The sequence below is a fragment of the Penaeus chinensis genome, chromosome 39 (genome assembly GCF_019202785.1).
Source record: "Penaeus chinensis breed Huanghai No. 1 chromosome 39, ASM1920278v2, whole genome shotgun sequence".
In the NCBI taxonomy this organism is placed as follows: Eukaryota; Metazoa; Arthropoda; class Malacostraca; order Decapoda; family Penaeidae; genus Penaeus; species Penaeus chinensis.
The window spans coordinates 26,370,908-26,378,407 of NC_061857.1; the positions used below are offsets into that span (position 1 = coordinate 26,370,908).

General features: G+C 38.1%; 1 protein-coding gene across 1 annotated transcript in view; it reads right to left on the bottom strand.

Annotated features, from left to right (window-relative positions):
* The window catches only part of LOC125046525, a 14,564-nt gene that overhangs the window by 6,032 nt on the left and 1,032 nt on the right, over positions 1-7,500 (bottom strand). The window lies entirely within an intron of this gene.

Genomic DNA, 7,500 nt, shown 5'->3' on the forward strand with positions numbered 1-7,500 from the left:
ACTGCACGCTGCACCCTGTAACTAGTAACACACCTCTTTGGTCCTCTATTCTGGTGTGTCGGGTGGCTTCATCAAGGCCCGGTCAAATATGTCTAGGGTCAAGCAGGCACTATCCAGTCGGTAGCACATAGGTCTTGTGACTGACATTAGAACTGTAATATTGACTGCGTATATTCCCTCACTACCCCTGTGGCTGAGCTTCCCCTCATTGGATTCCATGGTGGATGTGGGGATGAGGAAATGGAGATTTCTAATTTGTATGCTTTCTACAAATTTACAAAGAACAAGCTCTCTCCCTGATGACCCATGCAATCCCCTGGCCAATCCCTCTGGAACTTCACATGTCACTCTGGAACCTTACCAGGGCAAGAATGGGAAACCTTATGGTTCCCGAGCTCCCAAACCAGGTAAGGAGAAAAGTCCTCATCAATCAATTAAGGAAATCTTATCTGTTAAATATGAAAGTATCTCATATAGTAAATATCTATTTGTGAAGACCATTCATAGAGTATTAGTCATGGATCTTGATATCTTTGAAGTACATCAAAAGATAGTCGAGGTATGTCAACATGATTCTCGCATCACCCCACAGCGAGATGGTAGTCTGATAGTTGAGGTTTCATCACCAGACAAGAGTGATCGTCTGCATGTGATATGCAACATTCCTGGGGCTCAAGTCTCATGTTCTCCCAAAACACTCAATCAGTGTAAGGGAATTGTCTTTATCCGTGACCTGATGAGGTATTCTAAGGAGAAACTGTTAAAAGATTTGGAACAGTCGACACCAGCTCTCCTTCTAACTTATGAAACGTTAGTCCTTCCTGAATCAGTTAAGTTGGCATGGTACCACCCAAGGTAAAGCCATATGTGCCCAACCCTATGCAGTGCTTCTGTCGTGATCTACAAAGTTAAACCTTCGACCCCTTTGTACGAAATGGTCAAACTGCCACCACCTGGTTAATTCGTCCAGGAACGTAAGTTTCATGTTCGGAAAGTGAGAGGCATGTAGAAGAGTGTAAGTAAAGTTAAAAGAAAGCAAGTGTAAGTGTATAGAAAGTACAAAGGTTAGAGGGTCAACACTGGTTAGCGTGTTTATACCGAGGTGGAGTGCGTGTCGATTGTGCAGACTTATGGTATCAAAGAAGTTTATCAATTTATTTAAAAGTCCTTAGAATGCGAGGGGGAGACATTAAGGCGTCTTAAAATCAGCTATTAAGTTTCACAAAAAGTTTATTAAAAATATATACTCAATTCCAATACAAACAATTAAAACAATGGAGAATCACCCTCCATAATCCCAAAAAGATGGGAGTAAAAGTACAAAAAAAATTGAAATCACAAAGGAACACAACTAAAATTCAACACGTAAAATGAGCATTTGAAAAAGATGAAATTAAACACTGAACGGCAAAGATAAAAGAGCACATTACCTCATTAAAAAGAGTGAAAAAAGTAAAAAGATGCCATCTTACCGCCTCTTGCTACGTAATCCTCGCGACCAGGGAACCAGCGCCTCACGGCTAAAAGATGCTCTCCCCCCATGACCTGGCTAGTCGGGACCTATATGTAACCCTCCCAGCAAGCATGAATAAAAACGAGGGGAATCTCGGGTCAAACGAGGTGAAAGGTCGCGTAGCTGGCAAGAGATGGCGGTGTCTTCCCCTTTTAAGAAAATGCCCTTTCCCTTTAAAAAGGGTTATTTTAAGATTACTTTTAAACCAAAAAAATGTAAAATAGTTATCAAAACTTCACTAAAATAGGTTAAAAGATTATTAGAATACCCCATGAGGCAGAATGTGCTCTTCGGTTCAGTTTAGGTGTAAAGAAAACGAGAATTAAAGTACACAATATAGTTAACACCTTAAAAAAACAAAAACATGTAACACCATAAAACATCTGTTCCCCCCTCCCCAGCTTCCCGGACACCGGTCTTCCACGGGCATGGGCGGCCTCGCATTTTGGGTTTTCAGAGGGGAGACTTTCCTCCGGTTCCTCCGCCACTTGGCTGGCGATTCACTACACTTCCACTGCCAGAGTTATGGGCATGGAGCCAACTCTTACCGTTTTAAGGAAAATGGACAACCATTTGTGTAGTAGTACGACAGGTCATCAAGGAGATGACAAATGTCCAGGACAGTATGCTTTAACCACTGCAAAGAAGATCATGAAGCTTCTTCTAAGAATGTAAAAGTTTCAAGTTTGAAAAAGAAGTATTGATAATATAGAATAAGGAGATTGATTGATTGATTATTTATTATCTGCCGCATCAACAGCTAAGGTCATTAGCGGCGAATAACTTGTTAGACTGAAATATCAAAATCTATCAATAAATGTTATAAATAACAATAAATATTATACTTAAAAATTAAAGCATAAACATGCTGTAAATTAATAACATTATTGCTTAATTAAATTTCATTGAAAATATTAGTTTTCCTAATGAAACTAATAAAACCTATGTCACAATCCTTCCTCAATACATTTTTCAGTGTATATGGGGGAAACAAGTACCTACATCTTTGGTCTGAGAATGTTGCACAGCTTTCCACTACATGTGCGACCGTTAATGGCTCTTGACATTCCTCACAGTGTGCTTCACTTTAGTCAATCTTGTGTGCCCGATTCGCAGCCTTGTTAATAAAACTTCTAGTTGTCGGTTGGGGTGGATGCTGGTTACCCAACAGCCAAGGTCATCTCTAATCTCTCGCTGTTTGTTTCTAGAGGTATGCCTCCACTGTTCTCTCCTGTTATCACAAAGATAACTCCTGATGCTGGGTTTCAAGTCAGTGTGTGGGAAAGGAAAACGAGCATTACAGGGCTGATTGGCAGCTGCCTTGGCCTTCTGATCAGGTCGCTCATTCCCACTGATACCAACATGTGGTGGCACCCAACACAGAGTGCTGATATCAGTGCAAGCCAATCTTGAACCTCTCTCACCACCGGATGTGACAGGTTTAAGCTCTTGATTGCTTGCAAGGCACTATGAGAATCACAATATGTTACAACGGAATGGTTTGTAAGATCCCTAGTCATCTTGACTGCTGCAAGGATGGCATGTAACTCTGCAGTGAAAATCGAGATTGATCGAGAAAGATTGCCAGATGCACTCTTCCTTCTGCTCACTTCAGCAAAGCCCACACCATTTTCAGATTTCGAACCATCTGTATATATTGCATATGATCCTTGGTACTTAGAAGTGTGTTGAAGAAATATCTCTCTGACTTCTGCTTCGGATCTCTCCCCTTTCCCAATGCCGACCAAATCCAGCTCGACTTGATTAGTCCAAGGGGGGACTTGGGAAGTTCCAACAGCCAGAACCTTTGTGAGATTAAATTAAGATCTTCCACAAGATTCCTCATTCTCCTACCATAGGATCGGCTATCCTCAAGGGGGTTGAAAACCAATCTGGATGTAGGAGATCCTAGAATTCTTTATAGTCTCATGTAGTAAATCAGGTCCATGTAGTCCTGGTGTAATGAAAACGGTGGTTCTCCAATCTCAGCATTTGTAACATCTGTTTTGTCTGTGAAGATTGTGCTATCTATTTTCAGAGCAGGTGGTGATTTGGGTGTGCTCTTCCCAGTGATCACATTATCCCATACCCATGCTAAGGGGGTCCCAGAGTTAATTAAGATACATACTGCCTCCACGATGTTCTCCTAGCCTCCCTTAGCACTCGCCTGGCCTTGGCTCAGATCGTTTCGTACTGGATTAAGGTTACATCGCTTGGGCGTCGTTTCAACTGCCTTAATGCAACTTTTCTTGTTCTTACAGCCTGTTTGCATTCATCAGACCACTTCTAGGAATTGATGCTTCTGCTGCAAGGTGAATTCGTGATGTGAAGTGATTAACAGCATTTTGAACAAATTGGAAATCATTCACAGATCATTTAGCATGAATGCCCTGACAATTCCATTGGATTAAGCTATCCAGTTCTTCAGGTTGTTTGGTAGCACCCGTGATTAAGGCCCGCCCCACACTTTTAGGCTGTCCCTTTCCAGCATCTTTGGAGTATCTTTTGATGGGTTGTTTAACTGTGGAACTAGTTTCCACAGGCTTCCTTTGGACAGACTTAGAATTTCTTTGCTTGGGCAAAGGCCGAACTTGAGCCTTCGGTTCAGGAGCATTCTGTCTAGCCGCGGAGGCCCCTGTGGGTGTGATAGCCTCAGGAGCCCTTCCTGATGGCTCCAAACACCTTACTTTGGGAGAAGGAGTCTCCTCAATAGACCCTTCACTCCTACTCCGTTTCTGGTGGAATAACTCACCAGAGGCAGTTTCAGCATTTGCGGAATGAGGTTTACAGGTAGTGGCAGAGTGTGTGGTGCTAGAAGTATTGGAGGGTTAGGGATGGCAGGAAGGGGGTTGGGCTAGAACTGAGGCAAAGGACTTACCCGGCTGTGCAAACAGCACACAGGCGCATCGCTTTGCTTCTGCAAAACTAACTTTCTCCTTGCTCCTTATTACCAATACTTCTTTTTCAAACTTGTACCTTTTACATTGCTTAGAAGAAGCTTCGTGATCTTCTTTGCTTTGGTAACTGCATATTGTATATCCTTGATGACTTGTTGTACCGCACTTCACACACTCTTGGTTGTCTATTTTCTTTAAAACGGTAAGTGTTGGCTTCTTGCCCATAACCCTTGCAGTGGAAGCACCGCAAACCATCAACTTTTTTCTTAAAAGGTTTTACTGCCACTACATTAAAATTCTATAGTTCGTCTAACAGTTTATCTTCAGAATATCTCATCAGGTCTCGGGAAAAGACAATTCCCTTACACTGAGGGTTTTGTGAGGATAACATGAGACTTGAAAGAAGACTTGAAAGAAAGGAAGCTATAATCATTCCTGTCCCTAAACCTGGCAAGGATGCTTCCATAACAGTGAATAACAGACCAATTTTTCTCACCAGCTGCATCTGTAAGTTGATGGAGAAAATGGTAAACTTCAGGTTGACATGGTTGCTAGGAAAGGAAAACGTGCTGACCCCATATCAATATGGCCTTAGAAATTTGAGATCGACCACAGATGCACTTGTGAAGATGGAAACTGCTATACAGAATTACTTTCCACAGCAACGTCTTTGACCTTGAAAAAATAACTTACGATACTACTTAGAAGCATGGCATGCTCATGAAGCTGTATGACATTGGTTTAAGAAGAGTATTACCTACCTTCCTATAAATCTTCCTTGCTGACAGGAAGTTTAGAGTGAGGGTGGAAAACAGCTTTAAAATTTGTTTTAAGGTATTCGCCGCTAATGACCTTAGCTGTTGACGCGGCAGATAATTTTGAATAATCAATCAATCAATCCGTTACCCTCACACCTTGATCATCTACTCCAACGCAAGGCAGAAAAGATCATTACCAGATCAAAAGGGGACGCCACACAGAATTATCATCCCACAATAGCAGCTGACAGAACACCTGGAAGCCCTGTTACCGCTTTTGGTAAGATGGGAAAAGAGGTCAGACTACAGCAGACCTCTTAGCCAGGTGTGCAGTATAGATTGCATAAAGAGGAGCGCCTTCGTTGTTCACGTCGACACCGACGGCCAACTCTATAAGTTTCCCCAGGCCTCCATCATAAAACAAGGCCTGCCCCCACGATAAAGGGGGAGGTCAACTAATAACTTCAACACTGCAACAGGGAGCCACGAACTAGGCAAGGTCGTCGCACACCTAATTACCGACGTGAACTGACCGCTCACTACATGTATATATACACCTCTATGTATCTCTTGATTTATATGCCCTGATAAAGCAATCATTCCGAAAAGGCCTTCGGCATATTCATGTGGTTTCCTGTATATATATATATATATATATATATATATATATATATATATATATATATATATATATATATATATATATATATATGTATATATATATATTACACATATGCGTACATACATAAATATATTTCATATATATATATATATATATATATATATATATATATATATATATATTACATATATGCGTACATACATAAATATACTTCATATATATATATATATATATATATATATATATATATATATATATATATATATATATACCATATATTACACATATGCGTACATACATAAATTTATATATTTCATATAAATATATATATAATACATAGAAATATATATATGTATATATACATAACATATGCATATATACATAGATGCATGCATGTGTGTGTGTGTGTGTGTGTGTGTGTGTGTGTGTGTGTGTGTGTGTGTGTGTGTGTGTGTGTGTATGTATGTATGTATGTAAATATGTATGTGTGTATGTATTTGTGCGTGTGTGTTTGCGTGTGTGTTTGCGTGTGTGTTTGTGTGTGTGTGTGTGTATGTGTATGTGTATGTGTGTATGTGTGTATGTGTGTATGTGTGTGTGTGTGTGTGTGTGTGTGTGTATGTGTGTGCACACATTCATATATATATATATATATATATATATATGTATGTATGTTAGATGCATGTGTATATATATATATGTATACATTTATCTATATGTATTATATACATATATATACATAAATATGTATGTATATATTGGTAAAAGATGGAATAATGCAATGCCGGATTGATATAGATATATGTACATATATTGTTACAATTAACCTTGCTCAACTAAATATCTCTTAATGGAGAGTTGCCTTTATTCAACTAGGGTATTAATCAAAAAAAAATAAAGAGCAAAGATAATTGTTAACTTCTCAGGTTAAGTTCAAATCTTTAACATTATCTTATGAAAGTTATAATTAATTCTCCTTCTATATTTCGACACAAAACTTATCGAAGGATAATTATTATTCTTTAAGTGCCTCGAGATTTCTGATTTGTTCTCAGCCTATTTAACTCACTCTATAATACTTATTAGTGTATAAAAAAATTTACTGTTTTTTGACGAGACTTTAATTTCAATTATCAAAACATTTATAAATATATCTCATAGAAATTAATTACAATTAACTTTTCAAATTAAGTCTATTCATAAAATTTATTTTCTTGATATTATTAATTTCTGGCCTTTTACACTTAAAATATTTTTAGATTAAGTAAAGCTGAATCAATCAACAAAATCTAAATGAAATCTCAACAATCTAAACTCCAACATTCCAAGATCTTATATAAAATCACATTTAACAATTCAAACATACTCTAGTTTTAATCACACTTGAATAAAGCAAGGGATCCAGCAAGATGTGGAAATATATGAAAAAATAGAACAGGTTTATAAATGTTTTATCAAAAAAATTACACCTGACAACGGCCAACAAGTATTATAAAAATGTAATGTGAAATATTGTTTGAATTTAAGCAAACACGGTTTAAATCAATGCATAATTTTAAAAAATCAATCACTGTTAAATCGTCATTACTACACAAAAAATAACAACTTGAATTCACAGGAATCTCTATTTCAATATATGCCATATTTTGCATTAATCATAAAATAATCATATTGGAAATGTACTCAAATAACACTTACCTTACAGCTAAA